The following is a 27,783-nucleotide window of genomic DNA, read 5'->3' as shown; positions in this document are numbered from 1 at the left end:
GCTTTCAACAATTTCTCTCTCCTCTCATGTATCACACAATTATTCAGCTCCCTGATAGAATTTGATACACATCCGGCATTCAAGAGTATCATCCCATCCCTAAAAAAATTCCCTATGTATGAATATAGATTCAAAATGCCCGTTATTTGTCAGCAACCTGAGCAGGATAAACAGTTAAATCATTTATGTCGAGTAGACCAATGTGATTCATTACCTTCCTTCTAGTGTTTACATAAGTAAAGAAGTCTGCTTTGCATTCTTTACTACAGATTTTTTTGTAATCTGCCTTACCTTTCCTAATCTCCTTTGTGACTTGATTGCACACTAGTTTGTCCACTGTAGGCTTCTGTATCACCTGATAATTTATATGTATCCTGTGCATTTTCTTCTCTACTGGGAGTCTCAGTAGCTCATCTGACATTCACTTAGGTGTAAGCTTTAAAACAGTATCTCTTAAATGATATAAAAGGCTCAATAGCTTTGGCACTTACATTGCTGAATTCTTTCAATTTAGAATTTGCTTTTGATAACATCATTTGGGCCCATAGCATGGAATTTAAAAACTGTCTGAGACCATTGTACCTTTATCATCCATGTCAACTGGATGTACTGCCTTAGATTTAATATGCATCTTAACTAAGAGCATAACCCCCAACCTCTGGGTTCTTTCTGTATACATTGTAGTCCCATTATTCAAATCCTGCATCTTTATGTCTGAGTAACACCAGATCTATGCTATCTCCACAGTGTTCACATTTGATTATTTAACCAGTACTTCAAATTTATTTTCTATGCTACTAGCATTATTGTACCTACAAATATACATGCACCCTAAAACAGCCATGCATTTTTGTTCCATGAGGCCCAGCAGGCCTTGAAATCTCTAACACCCTGCTTTTCAGGCTGCTGCACATTCCAGTAGAAGCAGTGCATAAATCGCTTACACCTCTGCCTACAGCTGCTGTTAATATATTAGCATTAGTAGAGGCATATGATGCAAGAAAGCAACGGGGGGGGGGGGGGGGGAACCATTTCACCCATCCATTCACTCCAAATGTTTGTCTAGTTCTGCCTTGAACTTATTTAAGTTGTTCACCTCCACTACAACAGATGGAAGTTAGTTCCAACTATCAACCACCCATTGGCTAAAGCCAAATTTCTGCACATTTATTCTACAATAATATTAGTTTGTGAATTGTCCCTCCACAGCTAGCCGTTTTCTAACTCGCCTAACATTGCCCCATTAGAATCAGTAAATATTCTTGCACGCTTTTAAGCCTTTGCAACCTTCTATTCCATCCATGTAAAAAAATTCCTTTTAAAAGCACAGACCACTCGGAGAAAAATTCCACCCCACGAGCCTTCACATTCTCTACAGCAGTGTTTCTCAACCTTTTTTGTTCGCATACCCTCAAAGAACCACATTCTTATTTTTGAAACCCCATATATGTATGTCTACTATATTTTACTACAAGTAAACTTCTACACTTGAATTCTATGTGCTTACAGTGAGTTAACTTGCACCATAAGGCTAATAATAATAACTTTTTATGTACTTATATAGTAAAACAGATGATAAGATCCCTTTTATGCAAGTGTTTTGTGTTGTGCAACAAATTGTCAAAATACAGACATTTATTCTCATAATATTGCTTCTACAAAAACTGTTTAAAAGAAATACAAACATTTATTCTCATTATAAATAACAAATATTAAAACCTCAGTGAGATTGTTGAGCTTGTTTTGTTAAAGTTTGATTCGTGGCTGAGTAGAAGTTAGGGGAAGAATGGTCGCTGACTCTGGATTCAAATGGTTTCTGTCCTTCACTGTTATCGACGTTTAACAACGCAGAGAAGCCTTGTTCACACAAATAAGTTGAGGGAAATGCAAGAAGCTTTGAAAGAACTTAATCGCTAATTTCTTTGAACTGTTTTAGAGTTTTGGACCAAAAATTGCATATTGTCAATCCTACAAAAATTGTTTTCAATGAGTTATCCGCTGCAATATATAATAAACTCTTTTAAATAGTCTGGCGTATCAACAGTTATGGTATTCACTGTGACAAAAGAATTTAATAACCAATCTTTTATTTTTTCTTCGTTTTTGATATGTGGAAAATATTGTGTGAAGCCTTCACTGAGATGCATCAAGTGACATTTAATTATTTTAGACTAAATTTTAAAGTTGAGTGTGGAGTAGAGACTTGGTAATTTGGAATCTCCTCTTTTCGATTTTCTCTGGCTTAAAATCTCTCTACCTCGTGTTAAATTCATCTATTGTCTCTACCATTCTCCCAATTCCACTCATTTGGAGCTCCTTGATTTCCTCTCTTTGCAACATGACTCTCCAGGCCAACTTACCTAATAGTGAGGTAATTTTCCTTGGTGTTTTAATGTTCACAATTCCAGCTGGCTTCCGTTTTCTAGTCACACCGAGCTGGTTGAGATGCTGAGGCTTTTGCAATTACTAATGACCTTGCACAGATTGTTCATTTACCTACAAGAATACCAGACAATCCTAACATTCAGCCAACATGCTTGATCTTTTTCTCACAAACAACCCTTTGTACACTGAATTGAGTGGTCCTTTAGGCACCTCATCACAACTTGGTGATTGTCTCGTCTCCAATGGAGCCTTTATCCCATGGCTATTCCCAATCTCGTATTGTTTGGCATTACAAGCATGCAAAATGGGATGACGGAGATTTTTTTTTCTTCTTTTCCTTGATCGGGTTACTGTTTCAAAACTTCTGATGTCAGTGTTTGCTCAGATTGTGTCAGTGAAATTATTCTTGTAGGAATCGAATCCTTTATTCCGCACTCTACTTTAAAATCTCGTCCTTTATCTACACCTTAGTTTTCCAATAAATGTGTTAAGGCTGTTCTAAAGGAGAACGTGGCATATTGTAATTGGCTTGTTTCCAATTCTTCAGTTTCATTTTCTGCCTACACCAAAGCTCGCAACAACTGTACAGCAGTTATTAATCAGTCCAAACTAGATTTTGAACAGGCTAAGAGTAGAAAACTTGCTTCTTGCCCTAATGATAGCCCAGCATTCTGGTCTCTTGCCAAATCTATTGGCTGCAACTTTTGCCCACCTCTGTAAAAACCAGATAGTTCTGTTGTCACTTCAGCCAAGTATAAAGCTGACCTGCTAGCTTCCCATTTTTCTTCCAACTCATGTATTAATGATCTTGGTAAAACACCTACCATTCCCAATACACTCCATTCAATGCCTCCTGTCATCTTCCGTCAAAAGGATGTCAAGGATTTTTACGAATCTTGATGCTAAGAAAGCTCCAAGTCCTAATGATATTTCTCCACTTGTGCTGCTGTTCTCTGCCGCCTTTTTTCACTTTCTTATTCCAAAGGTGTTTTTCCTTCTCTTTGGAAATTTGCTCATATCCAGCCAGTTCCTAAAGGCTGACAAATCCCTCCCATTCAAGTATCGTCCTGTTGCAATTACTTCTACTCTTTCTAAAGTAATGGAGAAATCAATTGAGAGCCAACTCTTAAACTACCTAGAAACATTCCGTCTGATCAACGATCGCCTGTATGGATTCCGTCAGTGTAGATCCGTGGTGATGTTCTGGCTTATGTTACCCATTTATGGACAAATTCAATGGAAAAGTTTGGTGAAACACAAGCAGTTGCTCTTGGCATCTCAAAGGCTTTCAATCGTGTTTGGCATAAAGCTCTTCTGAATAAGCTTCCACCTTATGGTTTGTCAACTTTTTTTTTTTTTGTAATTGGCTATCCAGTTTTCTCACTGAGAGTGATGGTAGATGGCTCTCTGTCTTCTAACTTCTCTACTAATGCTGGTGCGTACCAAGGTTCAGTTCTTTCCCCCACTCTTTTCCTCTTGTATATTAATGACCTTCCTTTGACTAGAAATCCTATCCATAGTTTTGCCGATGATATCAAATTGCTTTCCATTTTGAGAAACTTGTCCTGCTCAATCAGCTTCAACTTCTCGAATATCCGCTACCAATTCCTTAAATGCCAATCTTCGTGTAATTCTCCAGTGGGGCAAAGACAACTTAGTTGATTTCAATCCTTCTAAAACTTAGTCTTGTCTTTTTCTTCGTAAAAAGGATTATTCTGCTCCTATGCTTATCTTTGGTGACACTCCAATTTCTAGGCAAAATGTTATATATCTCTTTTGGGGATTACCCTGACTTCTAATCTCTGTTGGCACAAGCACATTACAAATATTGCTTCTTCAGCTAAAAAACTTGGTTTTCTCTTTCGCTCTCGGCGTTACTTTTCTTCCAAACAGCTGCTCACTCTGTATAAATCGCAAATCCGCCCCTACCATGGAATATTGTTCCTACATCTGGGGTGGTGCCCCCAAAACCTCTCTCAGGCTTCTTGATTCCATTGAGAAGAGGGCAGTTAGGTTAATTAATGATTCATCTCTAACAGAGTCTCTCCACTCGCTGTCTCATAGATGTACTACTTGTTTCTGTTGCATGTCTTTTCTACAGATACTTCCATGGGCACTGTTCTTCTGAATTAACTTTTATAGTTCCTGCTCTCTCTTTCAAAGCAGTTCAAACGTGTGCCGCCAACATACATTTACTTTCCAACTTCAAACTCACAGACCCAACTTTTCATCTTCCTCATTTATTCATTCAACTGCCGTTTTCTGGAACCTTTCTTCATACGTATTTCCTGAAAATTACAGTCTACAGAAGTTCAAGTCTAATATCAACAAATATCTTCTTTCGTCTTCTCAACCTCCAACCCAAGCTCAGTACTAAGTACTATAGGTTCTAATACCTTTCGTGTTTGGGGTTTTCATTAAAAAAAAAAAAAAAAAAGTTCAAACAGGCGAGTTAAAACACGTCCTCGGGAGATGCACCTCTCCTCTCTATGCAACAGTAGGTGTGTGCTGAACCAATCTCTTCGCGTGTTGCGTTAAAAAGCCGTGAATCGCTGAAAAAGCCGCGAATCGTGAAAAAACTCGAGACCTGATCAAATTGGCTACCTTAATGGCAACACTCATTAATTCGTGCAACTCTGGAGTCATATTTTTTGCAGCCAAACTTAGTCTATGAATAATACAATGTTGCTAGCCGATGTCGGGATGGATTTCACGTATACTTATGCTTCCGATAAGACCGCTTTTTTGTCCAGTCATTGAGGTCGCTCTATCTGTGGATATACTGATACACCATTCCCGCTGGAGTCCTAATTCAATTCTCACAAAATTGTCCAAAGTTTGAAAAATATCTTTTCCTTTTGTATGTTCTGGCATCCGTTTACAACCCAGTATGTCGTCCTTAATAACACCAATTTTAACATCAAAATAGTGGACAAACACAATAAGCTGAGCATTGTTTGAAATGTCTGTAGACTCATCAATTTGCATTAAAAATCTTTTTCCCGTTTGATGTTTTCAACAGTTCGCAGAATTATATCTTGTGCCATTTCACAAATTCGGCGACCTACAGTAGTATCAGAAGTTTGCTATGCTTTTTATTATGTTTGAACGCTTTTTTTGTCTAGCATTTTATCAGTGATAATTAAAGCATCAGGAAGATGAGTGTTTGAACCGCTGTGTGTACGCTTTTCATTTTTAACAACTAATAAAGCTAATTCGTAAGATGTTTCCAAAGCAGCTTCTGTAGAATTCTAAGTTTGGGTAAAACTTTGAATAGTTTTTTGATTTTTTATTACAGAGTTAGCTTTGCGCCTAAAAAAAATCAACAGCTTTATCTTTCAATTCGACATGATTTGTTACAAGATGTTCTAATAGAGAGGGCTTCCTGCTATTACACAATATGCAATCAAAGTTTGATTGCATAATGATCATATTACACAGACTGGAAGAGGTGGATCGCACTTGTTTAAAATGAAACCATGATTAACATAACTTTCGTCATAACGATATTTGGGTTTAATCACAACTTTCAAAGATTTTGCGGTATTATGTTTAGTTTTAGCAAATTTTCCAACCATATTCTCAGCACCACTCGGTCCAGATTATTATTACTAGGCACATAGTGCAAGGAAGCCTGAGGCTTATGCTGCACTAGCCAAAAAAAAAAAAAAAAAAATTCCAAGTTACCCTGAGAGACAGAGAGAGAGAGAGAAGTTGAAGGGAATCACCAAAAAGAAGAATAATGATATCCAACTCAGGACTCTGGGTGTGCCAAGCCCATACTCACCAGATGTTTTTTTTTTTTTTTGTTTTTTTTGTTATTTGGTTTTTAGGAGCATTAGCAACTAAGGCCATATTGCTCCAGGATATGCGGTGGTCATTCCCTGACCTTCCCGCATCCTCCGTATTTGGTGGTGACGGGCTCGAACCCCGGTCTAATCAAGAAGAGTGTGCTACGCACTGCTGCTCCTTCCCAGCTGGCCACGGAGACGCCTCACCAGATGTGAGCCCCTGGGGGTAACATATGAAGGAGTAACAAGTGTAACTTCATTAGAAGTTACAATTCATTATTTTCACTACATACACTGCCGTTCTCACCTTCACGTTTTCTCTTTAAAATAAACTTATCCATAATGGGGTATTAAAATAATCACACGGAAGAATTAACAGGACAAATCACACAACTACAACTGTGAGCGCACAATCGTCCCCGCGAGCTTACAGAGAACTAAAACAAAATGAATGGTGAACGGCTGGTAATCCAACAACCATGTGGACGTGTATATGTAAAGGGCGGCTCCTAGAACGTTTGTTCAATTCCGCCTCGTATCTCTGTGAAGAATAGTATCACTACAGATGGGCCAGATATGTGTGTGACGGTTTGTGTGTATTATGCGTGTGTTCTGTTCTGGCCGCTTGGCTACCCAGAAGCATCAGTCACCTGGACAAATGATTCTGGGTACTCGTCCACACCACGGGAAGGTGGGCCAGTCCATGTAAAGCACGTACTGTCTCAAGAGAGACTCTGACCCACCTAATGTTGTCAGAAGGTAGGCCAGGATCCTCTGGGGGTCCATTCCAGAGGGGGAAAAAATCACCCATGGTGCTGGATATGGAACCGAAATTATTAAAATAAAGCGTTTATAAAAAAAATAAAATAATAAAAAAATAAGTAAAATGGAAGAAGGTAGTGGTGTTGATAAAAAAAAAAAAAAAGAAAAAAAAGCCAAAAATTAGTAAACAAAAACAAAAAAAAAAAAATTATGATAATATATAAATGCATAAAAAAAAAGGAAGAAAGAAAGCACTTAATTTTGTCTGCAGGCCGAGGAAAATTTCACTTATTGAGGATTTCAGTTTATATATTATTAAAGGAGATCTAACCAACTATGCATCAGCAGGACCATTGTGCTGCATTCTGTTGAGATCTGTCGACACTGAACGCCTTCGAAGAAATACGCCTTGAGCGAAAGCCTGAATAATCTGATATGACTCCGAGCTTTGAAGCAGAGACGACTCCTGTCCTGGTTGAAAATTATTAAGTGCTTGAAAGAGGAAGTCTGAGATCGTCATACAGGGAGCAATGAAGCAAGGTGTGATCTCAACTCTCTGGTGATCCACACGAACAGAGGTCTGTTTATGATAAATTGAACCTAAGAAGACTCTGGTTCATCGATTCATGTCCTGTCAACAGGTACGACGTGAATATGTCCATGCAGAACCACAATCGAACACGTTTATCAAGGAGAAATGAAACTTGTACAAATTTTCTCGTTGTTGCACCAACGGGAGCTGTATCCCATTGAGACTCCCAGATGTTAACTAACTCGTTCCACAGTCTCCTTCTTTCTCTTTTAGCATCATCTTGAAGGTTGATGGTTATTCCAAGAAATTCGGTCTCAGTCTGGTTTTTCAGTCTGTATAAAAATCCTCTATAAGTAACTTGGAAGTCTAAAGGTAATGTTCTGGCTAGTACTTGCAGAGCATGCATCGAGACTGTCCTGCATGCCTTAACTATACATTGCAAGATGGTTCTCTGCAATGAGGCGAGTTTTGCTTTGAAGTGTTTGAGCCATGCACCGGCAGCATACGTGATTAGAGGGAGGAAAACTGCATTGTAATAGATCCTTAAAGCTTTTCTGGAGAGCCCCCACTCAACACGGGACACCCTAACAATTGCACCAGTAAATCTACGTATTTTAGATAAGTTTGTCAGGTGAGAAATAAAATTGAGACTGGAATCAATTACCACTCCTAGAACCTTGTACTCTTTAACTATGGAGAGACGAATGTTGTTGATCTTGACCAACGGAGGACGAGAGATATCCAACTTTGATCCAAGAATCATCATCTTTCTTTTTGACAAGTTGATTTTAATCTTATTGGCCACAGTCCCAACAACCATCAGACACAGTTCGAGTGATTTCGTAATACTCGGTAGTACAGGAATCCCTCGATTAGCGCGATTAATTGGTTCAGCGAAAATGGCGCGATATGCGAAATCGCGCTAATCGAAGTTAATAATCAATACAAAATAGATTAATTCGTTCCAAGACCTACAATATACCAATCAATATTTTTAAAAATATGTTTTTTTTATGGCAATTTAATGTACAGCAGTATAAAAGGAAAGGATAATTATTAATATTTGCAGTCCAGTAATCAAAATTTTATTGAAATTAAAAAATTACAATATATAACTCATTTTATTTCTTTGTAAATATTTCAAAAAGCAGGTTTGCACAGACTTTTCTTTCTTCCTTTCATCATAAATTTGCTTGTATGGATACACATCTTTTTCAATGTTCCTGCGAATTTGCATACTGCGCTCGATATCTGGGTCTGCATCCATGATTAGTTGTTTCAAATTTTCAGCTGCACGAAATATTCCTTCAAGTTCTTTTAATGTCAGCTTCTTTTCTTGAACATTTTCTTATTCGCAAATTTCCACCTCGTCATATGCTCGTTGTTCATCAATAGGAGGTCAGAATCACTTAATTGTTCTGAATGTGATTCCAGCAATTCGCGAACATCACTGTTGTCGATTTCATCAAAAATCTCCGGGGGGGCTCACATCTGGTGAGTATGGGCTTGGCACACCTAGGGTCCTGAGCTGGATATCATCATTATTCTCTTTCTTGATGATTCTCTTCTACTTTTGACTCTCTCATGGTAACTTGGGGATTTTTTTTTTTTTTTTTTTGGCTGGTGCAGCATAAGCCTCAGGCTTCCTTGCACCATGTGGCTGGTATTATTAATAATAAAAGCCTAGATCTCTTCCAATATTTGCCATTTCATCAATAACAATGTTGACATGAGTGAAACTACAAAAATCATTTACGCAATGTGGCAAAATATGCTTCCAAACTACTCTCATATTGCTGGATGTTACTTCAGACTATGACTCATGAATATTGCCTATTGCTTTCCTGATGTTGTAATTTCTCCAAAATTCAACTAAAGAACCTGCACATCTCCAGTTGTTGCTTCAATGTTTGCACAAATGTTCTGCCTAAATAATAGGCCTTAAAAGTAGCGATTATGCTTGATCCATAGACTGTAAAAGACTTGTCTTATTTAGAGGTAAAAAAATAAATTGCACGTTTTCACACAAATCAGAAAGTGCTGGTGAGTGGCCCGGGGCATTATCTAAAATTAATAAAATTTTGAATGCAAGATTGTTTTCTTCACAGTAGGCCTTAACTTTCGGACAAAAATAGCTAGTGAACCATTCTTCAAATAAAGCCTTCGTGACTCAAACTTTTCTATCAGAGCGCCAAACAACAGGTAGGCTTAGTTTATTAAAACCTTTATCGAAAGACCTGGGAGTTTCATTTCTATAGATAACAATGGGTTTTAATTTAAAATCGCCTTCTGCATTGCCTCCCAATAAAAGTTATTCTATCTTTGGAAGCTTTATAGCCTGGTTGAGCCATTTCCTTTTTTGCTAGAAATGTTTTTTTTTTTTGGCATTCGTTTCCAAAAAAAGGCCTGTTTCATCAACATTAAATATGTGTTGATATGCATAGCCGCCGTCATCAACAATTTTCTTTAAAATTTCGGGATATTTCGTGGCTTCATCTTTAACTGCACTTGCTGCTTCTCCAGTCAATGCAACATTATGCAGTCCTGTTCTTTTCTTAAAACGTTCACACCAGCCTTTACTGGCAGTGAAATGAAATTTTCTTCCGTTTCCGCATCAATCACTTTTTCTTTTGAAGAGCTTGCTTGAACATTTTCTTCAGTTACCGCTCTACCCAAGTTTTCCATTGTTGACTTTTCCTTGCATTGCATAAATAATCAAGACTTTTGTTTTTATGGTCATTGTGCAGATTGGAATTATTTTTTTGGTTGCAGTCTTCTATCCAAATGGCTAAAAGACGTTTCATCTCAATCATCGTAACACTTCTGTTTCTTGTAGTTTGTGTGCGTGCTGAGGATGGAGCAAGCTTACCTTTTTCCTTATATGCACTGGCTTTACTTAGAATCGTCCGATTCAGGCATTCCAAGGTGTCAAGAAATTTGTATTTTACTATCACCATCTTCAAATATTTTTATGACTTCAATTTTTTCATCTAACGTTATCACTTTTCTTTTCTTTTTACCAGAGGCACTATTAGATACACTTTTCCTTTTATACATAATTAATAATTAGGTAATATATAAAAATTTAATAGAAATTAATGTAATTAATTAGTATGCACAGTAATTAAAGGCGGGAGATAGACGGGAGGTCTGCACGTTAACTCCCAACGCAAGAACAACTGAACTGCATGTACGTAATAAATGCGGTGCGGCCGGTGTTGTCCTTCAGAGTGCATAATGTTAGAAAATATTTCAATTGTTATAATAATAATCTTTTGAAATAATGTTTCTTTTTATTTTCTTATGATAGAAAAACAAACTAGCTTCCCACACTATCGTGCGTTCGTTTTTGTTTATTACTCGACGTAGAAGGTATGACTCAACGCGAAGTAAACGGCAACTCCCTTTTTCGATTAGCGCCAACCGCGCTAATCGAAATTTTGATTCGTGCTAATCGACAATTTGTAGCTAAATATAAACCGCGTTAATTCGAGTCTGACGATTACGAAGGCATAGCCGTTTCGAATTAGAAGCGTTATCTGACGCAATACCTTTGCTTTGCGAGAAACAAAGTGACGGTAATTAAACAATATCTTGTATGTTTCACTACAAATGTTACTTTTTTTTGTCCGTCATTGCATATTAGTCCTGACATAGCCGAGTGGTCAGAGGCACGATTGCAGTAGCACACACTCTTTGAGTGGACTGGGATTTCAAGCCCGTGACTGCTAAATACCATTAACGTTTGTATTGATTAATTGTAAACTCCAGTGACCTGGTGGTCTTGCCAGATTATAAACAAGATTTTTTTTTTAAAAAAGGGGTGTCTCAAAAATATTGGTACAAACGTTTAGGGGAGGTAGGTAACATCTAAAGGAACGTGAATCGAATAGGAACCCATAACCGGAAACGTCAAAGGAAAGTGGTAGCAGAGGCACAAGAAGCAGAAATGACACAAGACAGTAATTAGTGGCAAACGTTTATTTGGCATAATATTAACAATGGAGTACGAAATGGATGCATTTCATGATGTTACAACAGATGCTCGAAGGTTCCACCATGAGACGCGATGCATGCGTGACACCGACGCAGCATGGATTGGCGGACACGGTCGAACACACCTGGAGTTTCTTTGACAGCAGCGCAGACGAGTCTCGCCACGAGATCCATTTCCGTCTCCACAGGCGATTCATACACGATAGAGTTGAGGGCCCCCACAGAAAGAAATCAAGGCCCGATAAATCAGGTGAGCGTGGGGGCCAGGCAACTGGTCCACCACGGCCAATCCATCGACGCCCAAAACGCCTGTTCAAATGTTGCGTCTCACATTTGCTGGAACATCGTCAAGTAACCCTGGTAGAACTTGTTCAAGAAAGATCCGATATTTAGCGGAGTTCATGCGGGATGGTAACAGGTATGGGCCGACTAAGCAGTCACCGACCATACCTGCCTACACATTTATTGCGAAGCGATGTTGTGCCGCATGGGGGCGCACACCGTGTGCGCCCTCTGCTAATCCATACACTAGGTGTATGTCTGCCAGTTCACAGTTCGTATATCGATACATGCTCTTCGTGCGGCGACTACTGCTTGAATGAGTAAATCAGAAATTTTTCAGCTCCCGAACTATTGAACAGCGCCGTGTACCGACTTACGGTGACGGTTCCGGTTATGGGTTTTACATTCCGTTTAGGGGAGGTAGGTAACATCTAAAGCAATTTACATTCCTTTAGATGTTACCTACCTCCCCTAAACGTTTGTACCAATATTTTTGAGACACCCTCTTAAAGTTGACAAAATTAGCACATCTTCCTGCATTAGAGCAAATTAGAATTTTATTTCTAAATAAATACTAGGGGGCGCGAGTGCAGTAGCACACACTCTTTGAGAGGACTGGGATTCAAGCCCGTGACTGCTAAATACGATAAACGTTTGTATTGATTAATTAATTGTTAACTCCACTGACCTGCTGGTCGTGCCAGAGTATAAACAAGATTTTTTTTTTTTTATATATAAGCTCTTAAAGTTGAGAAAATGAGCACATCTTCCTGCGTTAGAGCGAATTTGTATTTTATTTCTTAATAAATACTCGCCCCTGTTCGCCTACCCCCGCGCACGCCTTTCTGCGTAAAATGTAGAGGTATGCGGAATAAGTCAAATATTTTCTACGTAAAAGACACACCAATCGAAACGCATTCGTCGATATCTTATCAGGAAATGACTTATGTAATTATTTACCTGTGCATTGTAGTGTGCGGCCTTATAATAAATAAATAAATAAATTCTAGAACGGTATACACCCTGCAACATGGCGGCAAGCAAAACAGTGGGAAAGCAGTGATTGACAAGTTGTGATTCCCATATTTCGACAAACGGAGAGGAACAAAGCAGTGATTGGCAGAAGCCATTGCTTTCCCCGCCCATCCTACGGTGTTTTTCTCCACAAATCGGGAACTCCTTTTCCCATTTAAAAACAGCGGGATGGAGGGATAAATACCCTACCTAAGATAAGTTCCCCCCTCCTCGACGACACAAAACAATCAGAAAAGGGAAGTGCCTTAACTGTCAATTATCGCTGTCTTCCCCGCTTTCATCGACGTACCTGCCGGTGTATACTATACTGGACTTCAGCTAATATCACTATGTAATTATTTACCTGCGTTTATATATGTCACTTAGGAAAAGGCTTCCAAAATAAAAACGGTTCCATAATACATGAGGAATATTGTTGCATCCCAAAGAGCAGGACTAAAATATTTAACTGAAATACAGTGTATTTACAAACTATACAAATATTTAAAATATTTACATATTATACAAATACAGGTAGTTCTCGACTTCAGGAGTTAATTCGTTCGTAGCCCGCGCTCGTAAAGCGGGAATTCATTTCCCATAGACATAAGGTTAAAAATAGGGGTTACGTTCTCAACAATGAAACTAGTTAGCTAATTAGTTTATGTTTAAACAATGATTGATTTATCGAAAGAAATTAAAACATAGCCTGTAAAATCAAGCAAATTATAATAATAGAGAAATTATTTACGACTTACAAATGTTAAAGGCGCCTCCGTAGCCAGGTGGGAAGGAACAGAAAAGCCCAATAAACTGGAAGTGCAAATTGTTTTATGATCGTGACCTCCAGAAATGTGCTTTAGAAAAATGTCACAAAGGAGTTCAAAATTGGTTCTTATAACAGAAAATATGATAACAATGAAAGTAGTGCGTTTAATTGAAATGGTAACTAATACAATTTACAAACTACGCTCACGACCTTTTATATGGCCTTAAGGTCACGCTCGTGACCTTAAAAATGACATTTTGGAGAGATAAATAGCTTAGAAGAAAAGAATAGCTTACTTTTAGAGAGATAAATAGCTTACAAGAAAATTTCAGCTTCCGAGATCTTGAAACGAATTACCAAAAAACAATGTGTTATTAAGTTCACATTATGATATTTTAACGATACGAAGGTGTCTCTGGAACGGATTAATATCGTAAAGCGGGGTAAATTGTATTGTATAGCTACGCACATGGTTTGGAATGCAGTATTTATGAATATTTAAGATTTATTTTTTGCGATTAATGTTCATATTTTCGATTTTGTTGATACTTTGGGAAAAAAACTCGTAAAGCGAAAACTGCCTGTATTTAAAATATTTACGAACTATACAAATATTTAAACTATTTACAAATACTGTATAAAACATTCATTAATATACAAAAAAGGTTTGGTGAACGGAGGCAGTTGTCAATAATTAATTACATTTGTAGTGACGTAATTGCCTCTTCCTCTTCTCCCATTGGCTCGAATAAATATCACTGGGAGGAAAACTTTTTTAATGTATAGACAGATAACTAGTGAGTTATAGTTTTCTAAAATGCTGTATCAAGTAAATTTTCTGAACTATCAAGAAATATAGACCAAACATACGGTTTATATATACACATATTTCTCAGAAAATAAAAAACAAGAACGAAAAAATTCTATATGACAAAGAACACATAAGGAGAAGATAGCAGGAATATACAGAAGAGCTATATGTTAAAATAAATAACACTAACGTCTGTCCAGTGACAGCAGAAGATGAAGAAGAGACATTAGGGCCAAAACTAATCAGAGAAGAATTTGAAAAGGTAGTGGCCTTGTTAAAAAGAGGGAAGACAGCTGGACTGGATGATATACCAGCAGAAATTATAAAAGGATTTGGAGAAGAGACAAAGAAAGAATTATTCGGGATTTGCGAGAAAATCTATGAATGTGGAAGCAGGGGCGGCTCGTCCTTAGGCACTGCAGCACCCCCAGCTTTTTAAATAATAATAATAATAATAAAATTCTTTATTCATAGACATGTAGGACACGATTGCAGCTACAGGCAACCAAATCTAGACATACAGTAAACGGAATTACTGTATATGAAATTTTGTGAAGAACAATGCAACACAATGAATATTTTTATGAACATAACCCGCATATAGTATGCGTCGTAGTCCAATAATCATTTCAATAATAAACGAATAAAAACAAGAAATCGTTTCCAAGTTTGAAATTTAATTACCCCTAGGCCTCACTGTGTGCGCCAGGCAGTGACACATTTTGCATTCCAGTGAATATCTGGTAGTTGGTTGTCACTGGCAACCAGCATATTAGCAACTTGCCAATATACATTTTTTATAGGTGAAACGAATCAAAGTCACTGTAAAGCGCGCAGTGCAGATTTCATCGTAGACCATGATGAGTGTGTAGCCACAATGTCGGTGTATTTTTGTTATTCGCCCGAATTCCCATTAAGTAACTAAATAATATCAGTTTTAAGTCAATACTCAACATCCAACAGTGTAATTATGTGATTACAGCTTAATTGTGAATTGAGCCTGAACTTGGTAAGTTGAAGTTATATTATGAGGTAATGTGTAAGTAAAACATTATTTCTACGACACACGATTTTGTGAAATTTGATTCGATCATGGCCTCCATACTAAGTCATGAAGTAAATTACATGACAGTGAATAAACTTCAGCAACTTAGTTTTTCACAATTATCTCTCCAAGAAAAAAATGTGATTAAAAAAGAAATCCGTCCCACATCAAAGATTCAAATTTTTCAGCGGGGAATAAGTAATAATAAGAAATATATTTGCAGTTTTAAAACTGAATGGTACCAAAGGAAAAGTTGGCTTTGTGGTTGTGAAGTTAAAAATTCATTGTTTTGCTTTCCATGTTTACTGTTCGGAGGTGACTTAATGTGGACAAAAAGTGGCTTTACAAACATAAACAGAATGAGAAATATGAGAGTTCGAAGAAACATTGATAATTTGATTTCACTATCGCTTTTAGGAAGCGTAAATATTAAATAATTAGCGAGGCCTACAGACTTTCGATCTGCAAACATAACAGAAAAATTACCAAGGATCGTGAAGTATTATCTAAAATAAGAGACTTCATTAAATTTTGTGGACAGTTTGAAATTCCTTTACATGGACATGACGAAAAAGACGATTCTAAAAATCCAGGCGTATTCAGAGGATTAATAAATTTCACCTGTACATTAGATTCCAATTTAAAGAACCATTTAGAAAGTAATGCAGCATTTAAAGACATTTCAAAACATATTCAGAATGATATTCTTGACTGTTTGCTGCAAATATGCCGGGTTGAAATAAAAAGAGAAATTAAAGAAACTTCATTCGTAGCTGTCATGGCTGATGACACAACAGATGTTTCAAAACATACAGAAATGGTATGGTTCTGAGATATGAACTGAATGGAGACATTTTTGAGCGGTTTTGGGTTTTTTTTTTCACTCCGGAAAACCAAACGGCAGACGAAATATCGAAATGCATTCTAGATCAGTTAGACATAATCCTTGAAGCAAATACTCACAAAATGGTTGCTCAGACATTTGATGGCGCAAGTGTGATGAGAGGCAAGAAAGGGAGAGTTCAAGCTAAAATAAAAGAAGTGTACAAAAATGCACATTTTATTCAATGCTATGCACACCAACTGAATCTGATGATGAGAAATGCAGCAAGTGGTACCCACTAGCGTAGCTACCCTTTTCCCGGACCGGAGGCAAAGAACTTATTCGGGCCCTGCTTAATTAATGAAAATTGCAAAAAAAAACAGGACATAGCCAAAGACGCCGGGCCCAGAGGCAATTGCCTTGTCTGCCTACATGGTAGCTATGCCACTGACTAAAGCCATATTGCTCTGTGTATACTATATGAATTGCGTGTGTTGTGAGGACGATTTGGGGGGGGGGGAGACCATGTTTCCTTCGCCTGAAACCGACTAAATCAGCCACGTTGTGAAAAATACCCATAAAAATTCCTCCCATCACCGACAGGACTCGAATTTAGTTCTTTGACACAAGATGTGAGGAGGACAGCGATACTACCAACTCTGCTATCGGCGAGGGTCCTATATTAAGCAATAAACTTCTAGTTTTCTTGATCTGTTAAATCCATACGTAAAAAGTTAGCATACATGGATCCTTCTTCAACATCGAAACTAAACATCAAAGGCATTAAGGGAGAATGAAGTAATACTGATGATTTGCTTATCAGCAGCGATTCTAAAAGGGGATGAGTTTCAAAAACGATTTGTATTCACCCAGAAGAAGTCATGATGGAAGATTTAAACAAACAGCTATATTACACATTTTAAACATAGTCACTAGACAAAATGATACATTTTGCCAACACTCAATACACTTCCACAGGCCAGTTTTGTAGAAGTCTTCTGTCTGTCCTGTAAACCATGCATCGGCGGCTGAAATCACCTCATCAGCAGCAGAAGCAAATTGTTTTCCACGAAGAAAGGACTTCAGGGCATGAAAGAGGAAGAAATCCAAGGGCAAGTCGGGAGAATAAGCAGTATACGGCAATTAACCCCAGGGGCTGACATCTGGTGAGTGGGCTTGGCAAACCCAAGGTCCTGAGCTGGATATCATCCTTTTCTTTCTTGGTGACGGGAAATTTTTTTGGCTGGTCCAGCATAAGCCATAGGCTTCTTTGCATCATATGGATAATAATAATAATAATATTATTATTATTGCTCTTATATTATTTCTCCCTGATTGAGGATTCCACATCATGAAAGGTATTGCTACCAAGTACACAGTGTGGTTGTTATGTCTCATGTTACTGTTGGTCGAGGAACTCTGACTGTCCTACAGGTGTTCAGGATTGCGACTTTCTGGAGTTCCTTGTAGGTGTTCGCTGGGAGACCTTTTGCTGCTAGGCTGTTATATAGGGTCTTTGGCACCATATCTGTTGTTGACGCGATGATCAGGATGGTCGTTACTTATTGTATATGCCACATCTCTTTGATCTCCTGTCGATGTATTTTCTATCGTTTCTGGTGTTGATTACCTGGTCTTGGATGGAGAGCATGAATCCTTCAGTCTCGGGGAAGAGTGTCCGCTCGTGAGCCATGCATTGGAAGCAATTTTATCTATATGATCTTGATGGAGATCATTGTAGTGTCTTCTCTGACCACCTTTCTAGCTTCGTTTGTATCTCCTGGTTGAGGGGAAGACTCATCGCTCAGGTTGAGTTGGATATACCGCTTGTATATCTTCCTTATGGACTAGTGGAATGCTGCTGTGTGTTTCTGGAAGTAATCCTTCAGGTTTACTATCGGTGTCTTCTGTTGCTCAATGAGGTCTATCAGGTCCCTTCCTCCCGGGCAATTGTCAGTCTCTCCACGGCAGATTTCGGGTGGTGTTGGCGGCTCTTTGTCATCATTGTCCTTGTCTTTCTCAAGATATCCTCCAGCTCGGTGTTAGTCCAACCTTGTCCTTCCTAGAGTATGTTAGCACTGGGATTGCATAGGTGTTTATGGCTTTAACTGCATTCCCTCCGTCAGCTTTGCTTTCAGCAGGTTTCTGAGTCTGGTGGTATATTTCTGTTAGGCAGGCCTTAATTTCCTTGTGCTATAACTGCTCAGCCTGCATCATCCCCAAGTATTTGTAGGCCTCTCCCTCTGCCATCGCTTCGATCTCTTTACCAGTCTGCAGCTGGTTGTTTCAGTTGCCTAATTTTCCATGGTGCAATCCATGGGTCTTGCATTTGTCTAGACCAATTTCCATCCTAATATCATTGCTGAATTCTTCAGTGATCTGGAGTAGTTGCTGGAAGTGCTTCTCGGTTCCCGCGTAGAGCTTGATGTCATTCATATACATCAGGTGGGTCAGGATGTACAGGTTCTTCCTTCCTTCTTTGAGGTTATATCCGTACTTGCTACCGTTGAGCATGGTGGATAGCGGGTTAAGCGCTACACAGACCCACAATGGGCTCAGGGCATCTCTCTGAAAGTTTTCTCTCCTGATGGGGATTGACCTGGTTGTGATGTTTTCGACCTTAATGGTGATAATCCATTTCGCTATCGTTTCTCCTAGGACGTTTGTCACTATCGGATTGACTTTGTAGATGTTCAGCACCTCTATTAGCCAGCTGTGAGGCACGGAGTTGAAGGCCTTGTGGTGATCGATGTAGGCTGTGTACATGTTGCGGCGCTTCTTGTAGGCTTGCTCCATAACCGCGTCATCTATGGTTAATTGCTCCTTTCATCTTTTGCTCAGCCGCTTGCATCCTTTCTGAAGCTCTGTTCGAAGCTCTGAAGCTCTGTTCGATTTGGTTTTACATATTGAAAGTTCTGAAGAAAAATTCGAATTGGCCATCTTCATAGACTTCGAGGGAGCCTTCGATACCGTCTGGTGGGATAGTGCCTTGGCACGCCTTCGAACTGCCGCTTGCCCCCAGCAATTATACAGCCTCTTCCAGAACTATTTTTCCGACCGAGCAGTTATTCTCAAGTAAAAATTCCAGCAAGTCACAAGATCAGTAAATCGAGGTTGTCCCCAAGGGTCAGTCCTGGGACCCCTCATTTGGAACATAGTCCTCCAAGACTGGCTCTCCCGCACCTTCAGGAATACAAAAATTGTGGCCTTTGCCGATGATCTCACAGTTGTGGTGTCAGGGCATTCACGGAAGGCCATTGAAGAAAATGCAAACCAGGTCCTCGACGATCTCTCAACTTGGGCCGCACTTAATAAGTTGCATATCAACCCAACAAAAACCAAAATGATGCTATTCAAGAATAGACTGGATCTCAGGCGCCCACCGCAGGTAAAGATATGTAATGCTCAACTGCCAATCGTCACCGAAACCAAAGTACTTGGAGTGATTATTGACCACAAAATCAGCTTTCTTCCACATCTTGTTAATTTAAGAAACAAAGTTAAGAGATTCTCAGGAACCATCATACGCATCTCTAAGAATGATTGGGGACTCTCCAAAAGGTCCCTGCGGTTGTATTACAACGCAGTATTTTTACCAATTGTGACCTATGCAGCTGGAGCCTGGTTCCATCGGGTAACTCTTGTAAAGATGCGAGACAAGCTTGGAACCATCCAGAGGTCAATGTTAATGGCAATCTGCCGAGTGTGTAGAACGGTCTCCACTCCTGCCATTCAGGTCATTGCGGGAGCACTTCCGCTCGATCTACATGTCACCTTCCGAGGGTTGTGCTTCCGAATTAAGAAAAATATCCCAACAAGGATCCTTGACATTGAGGTTAATCTGGATGTTGACCCCAAGGCTGAGATGACACGTTGCTACAACGAGCTCTTCATCATTTGGCAAACTCGATGGCATAATTCAACAAAGGGCATTGTCACAAAAAGATTCCTACCTGATGTAACCTACACTGCCACTAAATCTGTACAGTCTTGGTTCACCCCTTCACTAGAAACATCATACCTAATTACCGGACACGGATCCATGAATGAAAAATTACACCATCTGGGTCTCCACCCAACAGATCTCTGCCATTGTGGAGCCAAAGAGAACTGGTGGCATGTACTATTCGAGTGCATTGCGTATGCTGATCTGAGACACAACCTTGTCAGCTGTACACAGATCTCTGGCGAGCATCTAGAGCTCTTCCTACAGAACCCTAACAACCTCCCTGCACTGCAAACCTACTCAGTTGAAATCTTTAGGCGCAGAAGAAGGATTAACAGACCACCAGTGGCAAACATCGATGACCCAGCAGTGGACTGAAACCGACCATGTATTTCCCCCCTCCCCCCATCCTGCTGCATGGGCTGTGGAGCTTGTTTCTGCGGCCTGTGTTCAGGAAGGAAAACATCTCTCTCTCTCTCTCTCTTTCTCTTCCCCCCCCCCCTTTTTTTTTTTTTATAAATATATATGTATATATGTTTTTTTTTTTTTTTCTCGCATTCTACAATCAGTCCATGGCTGTTTTTTTTTTTTTTTTTTTATTTATTTTAATTTATTTTATTTCTTTAATTATTTTATTTATTTATTTTTTCCTTTCTCTTCGCGTTCTACAATCAGTCACATGGTTGGTTTTTTTTTTTTTTTTTTTGCGTTTTCAGGGTTGCTGTCACTTTTTTTTTTTTTTTTTGCGTTCTACAGTGATATTATTATTTTATTATTATTATTATTTTTTTTTTTTCTTTTGCACCACGGGAAAGTCTAAATAAATATATATGTTTTTTTTTTTTTTTTCTTTTTTTTTTTTTTTCTCTCCTCTGGAGTGGGCCCCTAGAGGAATCTGGCCCACCTTTTGCCAACATCAGGTGGATCAGAGTCTCGTATTGAGACAGTACGTGATTAGCTGAGACTGGCCCACCTTCCCGTGGTGTGGACGAGTACCCAGAATCATCTCTCCAGGTGACTGATGCTTCTGGGTAGCCAAGTGGCCAGAACAGAACAACAGAACACACACATAATACACACAAACCGACGTCACACACATATCTGGCCCATTTGTAGTGATACTGTTCTTCACAGAGATACGAGGCGGAGTTGAACTAACGTTCTAGGAGCCGCCCATTACAAAAACACATGTCCACATGCTCTTCGGCCATTATGTTCTGGCTCTCCAAGTGGTCTGATATCTTCCTGGTTATGCAGCTGGTCAGGATCTTGTACATTGTTGGGAAGCAGGTTATTGGCCTATATTTCGCAGGGTTTCCTGTATTTTCATCTTTAGTCTTCAGATATGTGATTCCTTGATTGAGAAACTTCGGGATTGTCTCTGGGTGCCTTATCATTCGAGTGAACTGCTCTGCCAGGTGCTTGTGTGCAAGTGAGCTTCTTGTGCCAGTAGTTGTGAACCTTATCTATTTCTGGAGTTTGCCAGTTGTGAGAGTCCTTGATCGTCTGTTTTACTTCTTCTTATTCTCGAATCTCCCACCTTCTCATTTCTTGTACGTCCTTGGTTGTCTTGCGTTCTGGTTCTATCCAGGTGGCTCGGCTGTTATGTCTTACTTCCCTGCTCCATATGTTTCCCCAGAACTCCTCAATCGTTTTCTCGGGTGGTCCGTTCCCTTCTTTCCCATTTTCTCCGAGATTCCTGTAAAAGCCTCCTTGGTCCTCATCGAATATTCGGTTGTTTATTTTCCTCTGGGAGCTCTCTCTGTATCGGTGTAGTTTCTGGCTGAGTGCAAGGCGGTTCTGCTTCAATGTGTCCAAGTACTTTCCTATTCTCTGATTTTTTTGTCTCATTGCTGTGGATGCTGTCTCTCTTGAGGATGCTCTTCACTTTTCCAATTAATTTCTTACTCCTATTGCCCCGTTGGTACTGGGTCAATTGGCCTAACTTTACTCTTAATTCTTTTATCTTCTGCTGAAGTCTTCTTTCCAAAGCTGGTGATTCTTTCTGTTTTCAGTTATTCTGCTGCTGGTCTCTCGCTTCTCTTCCGTTAATCCTCGTGGCTGCTACCACAGCACAGTACATGGCTGTGTGGATAGCCTCCAGTGTTGCACCATTGCTGTCGAGGTAATGCGGTATTATGTGCCGATTCAGGTGGTCTGTGACTCTCCAGAAAGTTCTATTCGGCCTCTGCTTCGGTATCATGTGAATCTTTGTGGGGTCCATTCCTTCAAATTCTGTTAGGGCCTTCTTCCACTCGTCTTCTATTGTGGATATCATGACCTCATCTCTTTCCCCTTCAGCTGCTGTGGGTTGTTCTTCTTGCTCTTCCTCATCTGGTTCAGTGGTGGTATGTACTTCCTCCTCTGGTTCCATATTCTTTATCCTTTGCAATTGATCGCTCACGTCCTACTTAATTTTTTACAAGATTGCAGGAGCTATCAGGTTCTTCGTGATGATGGTCCTTCTCTGGTCCGCTATTCGCTGACCTGAATATCCGAGAATCGTTCCAGCCATTTAGTATGTAGTCGCGCCCTCTAAGTTGTCATATTGGTCTCTAGCTTCGTTATTTCGTAGCATGCTTCCATGATCGACGTATTTATTTCGATGCTCCACTTCATGCATTGGCGTTTTCACCCTTCCTGGGTGGTAACTAGCGCTGGAAGCACCTCCAGTTGGTGGGGCTGGATGGTCTTGCCCTTCTCTTGTGGTAGCCATATGAGGGACAGCACCACTCGCTCCACTGTCTTCCTCGAGAGACTCTCTGATTTTTCGAACCGACCCCTCTAAGGCCTAAGGCCTGAACATGCGCCACACTCGATGCAGTATTATTAATATTTCTCTGCGATATCATCCATCAATGGAGGTGGACCTATTTAGCTTGGGCTTATGTCCAGTGGTAGTTCTCAGGAGGGATTATTATTAATAAATAAATTTTCTGTGTATACTCCGGGACGACCAAACAGTCAGAGTTCAGAAGACAGAATACAAGAAACAGCACCGCATTTAGTAGTCACAGGCTTGAACCCCCGTCACTCAAGGCATGTGTACTTATGCACCCGCGGCCTGACATGAGGTCAAGGAGATGTGGCATATGCAAGAAGTAACGACCATCCCGATCATCGTGTCAACCACCGGTATGGTACCAAAGACTCTACATAGCAGCAGCAATAGGTCTCCCAGAGAACACCTACAAGAAACTCCAGAAAGTCGCAATCCTGAACACCTGTAGGATAGTCAGAGAGTTCCTCGACCAACAGTAACACCAGACATTACAACCGCCCTGTGTACTTTGTAGCAGTACCCGTCACAGAGTGGGATCCCCCAATCATGGAGAAATAATATAAGAGCAGCAATAATAATATTTCAAACCCATATTTCAAACTCTACTGACTTGGTTGTCGTGCCGGAGTATAAACAGAAAATTTAATTTAATATTCGTGGGCACTCTTCACTGCAACATGCGAGGAATGCGCAGCGTCATTATTCTGTAGCAGAAGCACACCTTTTGACAGCTTCTCAGTCTTTTTTCGGTTGAGGTATGAGGTATATTGAGGGTCTAGCGGCTCCTGGGATTTCTCCTATCTCCGCGAATGTTCTATGTATCGGTGACAGTACCCTGTCAAAGCCAAGGATTTAGAAGTGTGTGGGTCATGAGTAGCGTTATATGTTGTGCCCATTGTTTATCCGGCTTATTGGCCACCAGGCCCCTAATGGGACCCGACGTTGCCCATACCTCGCTACGTGGAGGCTAGCCGGGTGTTACCATTGAGTCAATTGTACTCTGGCAGGTCCTGCCACTTACTTTCCTGGTATTTTAGTGGCTAGAACCTAAAATGAAATTGGAACGACCGCGGTTGATTTTAGTTCACTTACATTAAAGCGCTAATATGGGGTTTGATGCTGAAGGCCTGTTTCTGAAGTGCCTAAAAGGTTGGGCGAAATTTTTTTGGTGTATTTTAAATTTGGACGTGTAGGGCTATACACTGTGCAAGAGAAAGTGCTGGGAGGGGAGAGTGAAGGCTGGAGGGTGAAATAGGAAGAAGAGAGTCGATAGGATAGGTTACCCCTAATTATTCAGTGAGGCATGCCCATGCCCCACCAGAGGGAAGGAATGGTGTGGCAGGGAAGAGAGGAGACAACAAGCCGTCACCTCCCTCCCCTGCCGGGTGACGGCAGGGGAGGGAGGTGACGGGTGTGGGAGTAAAAGAATTGCACTGCACAAGAGAGTGCAGAGCCTTGAGCCAATATGGCTCCGTCAAGGCAGCAACTTGGGAGTTTCTCTATCTTCGTCGGTCTTCTCTGTCATCGGTAGCCTTTAGTATCCAGATTTGTCCTGAGCTATGAACACTGGTCAGGTCCGTTGTTAGTCTGTTATCAATGGCTGTGGTTCTCTTCATCATGGGAAGATCCGCATCTCCATGGGGTTGCTGGTTTTAGATGATTAGTAGTGAGCAGGTTCCTGAAGGAGGTTCTCCTTGAGTCCTCTCCACGCGTGTTCTGTGTCTCTTTTTATTTATTTATTTTATTTTATTATTTTTATCTTCTTCTGTAGATGGCTATCAGTGTTTTATGCCTACCAAATAGTTTTTGGGCATATTCCTTTAGCTCCCTGTATTCCTCTAGTGAGTCCAATAGATGTGATTCCAAGTTCTTGGGGAGGTAGTGTATTGCAGTGATCAGTCTGCACCTGAGGTCCTCATAATGGGTGCAATCGTACATAATGTGCTCCCAGCACTCAAGCTCCCCACAAGCACAGCTCGGATCCACCTCAATCCCCAGCGCTGTCAGCTTGGCTTTAAAGGCCCCGTGACCAGTCAGTAAATAGGTGGTGTATAAGCCAGGTTGAAACCAAGTTGGGGGAGTGGGGTACATCCTGTCGATGTTCGGAATGAATTTCCTGGTGATATTTCCCTTATTTGAGTTGGCCCAGCGCTCCTGCCAAACTTGCATCAGGTGTTTTTGCAGTCTTGTCTTTTCATTTTTTTTTTGTGGTGCATTAACGTCCATAGTATAGCCATGGTATGTACAAGGTATTCCTTTCTCTATGTGGTAGTTCATTCCCCTGCGCGTGATCTCTAAGTCAAGGGGGAGAGCCCCGGCCAAGACCTGCAGTGCGTGGGTACTGGTTGTTCTACAAGCATGTGTAACTGTCAGTAGGATAGTTCTTTGCGTTGCATCAAGGATGCGTCAGTTTGCTACAGTTGCTGTTTTGGGAAACCATATTGCTGAGGCGTAAGTGATGATCGATAGAAAGGTTGTTTTATAAAACAATGACAGGGTGCGTTGGTTTAACCCCCAGTCCCGCCTGGCGATCCTAGACACCAATGCAGAGTATCTTTTAATTTTGGCTCTGATATAAGTTAGATGGTGTTTAAAGGTAAGATTACCATCCCATCCAGTATAACCCCTAAATATTTTAACTGGGTCACTAATTTTATTGTGGTAGGTCCCACCTTTATTTGTGGCGGTCTACGTATATCAAGCTTGCCTTTTAGCAGGATGGAGGACGTCTTTGTTGTTGATATCGTCAGGCAGTGGGTTCTGGTCCAGTTTTGCAATATCAGCATTGCCTGATTGGCCTTTTCCTCTAGCTGGGCCCTGCTATCTGCAGCAATGGTGAGGACCAAATCATCAGCAAAGGCCTGGGAGCGCACATCACCGAGGTGCAAAGCCAAGAACCCGTCCAGAACCATGTTCCACAGGAGTGGCCCCAGAACAGAACCCTGGGAATAGCCCCTGCGGACATCACGATTCACTCTACCATAAGGTGCTTCCACGATGATGCGTCTCTCGGAGAGATATGACCTAATTATGGAGTATAAGTTGATCGGCACTTGTGCCTGCCTTAGTCTTGCCAGTACGCTCGGTCACCAAATGGTGTCGAACGCCCCAGCGAAGTCAACGGAGATGACTAGTAGATATTTATTATTGCAGTTTGCTGCTGATTCCGATAGGCTACGCAAGGCTTCCACAGTAGACGAACCCTGCTTGAATCCGTATTGCGATGTCTCTGTGAGTTTCGCTGTCTGGTAATGCCGATTTATCCTTGTGCAGAGAGGTGTTTCTAGCATGTTTACAAGGGGGGGGGGGGTTTCTCTTCGATTGATCGCTGCGAGTAGCAAAGACCAGCTGAAGAAGTCAAGCGGAAGAGTACCCTTTCTGCATCGTATCACTTTATCTGATGCCCCCCCCCCTCTCTCTCATCTGCTTGTGTTACGTAATTTTTGAATGATTACTTTAAATGTGAGGTGTGTATTACTCTTAAAATTATTATTAATAATTTTATGCATAAAATAATATTTTGTTTTTTTTCAACCAGCTTTACAATTTGTTTATATTTCAATCCTGTCGTTATGATTTAATAAGTGCTCATGTAACTGTGTACTGATCTCTTCCACGTACACCAGAATTACTAACTTTTCTTACTATTGTATATAGTAAAAATATCTAAGAGCTTATATAGGTTCGGTGAAAGACCTAAAAAAATTGATTGTAAAGATATTAGCACCTGTCGATTGGCCTATATTTCACTAATGGAAAAATATATGGGTATAATATTCTTATTCCAGATAATATTATCTTTTTTTTTTTTTTTTTTGGCTGATGCTATATAAGCTCGCTTTCTTGCATCACATGCCTTTACTACTACTAATAATAACAATAGTGTATTATCGTTTTACAGAAGCTCTGTAAACTTATTCATACTTTTCCAGATCAGGGCAAGTTTGTGTAGCCCTATTCATGATTTACTTGCGAGGCCCTGGTGTACTGCGCAAAACTTATGCTGGATATTTTTGTAATAGTGATATTTTAATTTTTTCAAATTTTGCAGTATTCAAATTTTACGATAATGTGGATAACTAGACATTAAGACTACGGTAGGCTCGTTCTTAGACATGCAGAAAAGACGCGGATGATATTATTTAGAACATTTGAACGCGGGGCCCTGTTCAACAGAACCGATTGAATATTAAAATTAGTGTGATTTTCGTCCTCTTTGTGTTAACTTTTGTGACTTTGTGGAGTAAAATTTGACTTCGGGACATTTAAAATAATTATACACTCTAATAAAATACTTCGAAAATTCCAAAAATTTCTCTACTCACGCAAGGTTCTTTGTAACAGACCAACGCACTTTATAAAGATAAAGTGGCTAACCCCTCTCGTACAAATTACTGCGTAGTAGATTCCCACTGGCAGTATTCCAGCATTTTCCTCGCAGAAGTTCACGTATAATTTGTTACTGTTTTCTTCCCAAAACCAAGCATTCGTAAATGTTACAGAGACACGTTGATGTCGTCATCTTCAACCTTGGCATTATTCCAACATATTGTATTAAGGACTAGCTAAAGAAGAAAAACAAAGTGAAGGAGGAAGACAGTCATCCAGCATTCACACTTAAGACAAATAAGAAATCAGAATAGATTATGAAATCTGAGTGTATCGTTTCCCAGGAGAAGCATTCAATAGATATTAGGCATAATTATGTTGCTTATTACTAGTCGTGGAGAAATATTTCCCGGCTCCAAATCCCTTTCCCCTAGGGTTACCACATCAGAGGAATCTGACAATATTGCCATAAACATCTTCACTTGAATTTTGTTTATTTTATTTATTTATTTATTA

At 40.0% G+C, this 27,783-nt stretch overlaps 1 long non-coding RNA gene across 1 annotated transcript in view; it reads right to left on the bottom strand.

Moving 5' to 3' along the window:
- Positions 1–27,497, bottom strand: part of LOC150081623 (uncharacterized) — a 71,926-nt gene extending 44,429 nt beyond the window's left edge. Inside the window, exon 1 of the long non-coding RNA XR_016547284.1 lies at positions 27,264–27,497. This is a non-coding gene — a long non-coding RNA (uncharacterized LOC150081623). The remainder of the gene's footprint in view (positions 1–27,263) is intronic.
- Between the last annotated feature and the right edge of the window lie 286 nt (positions 27,498–27,783).

Source organism: Mastigoproctus giganteus, chromosome 8, assembly GCF_048544385.1.
Source record: "Mastigoproctus giganteus isolate SK-2022 chromosome 8, ASM4854438v1, whole genome shotgun sequence".
NCBI classification, from domain to species: domain Eukaryota; kingdom Metazoa; phylum Arthropoda; class Arachnida; order Uropygi; family Thelyphonidae; genus Mastigoproctus; species Mastigoproctus giganteus.
The sequence above is the reverse complement of the archived record's forward strand: the minus strand, read 5'-3'. Positions and strand labels throughout refer to the sequence as shown.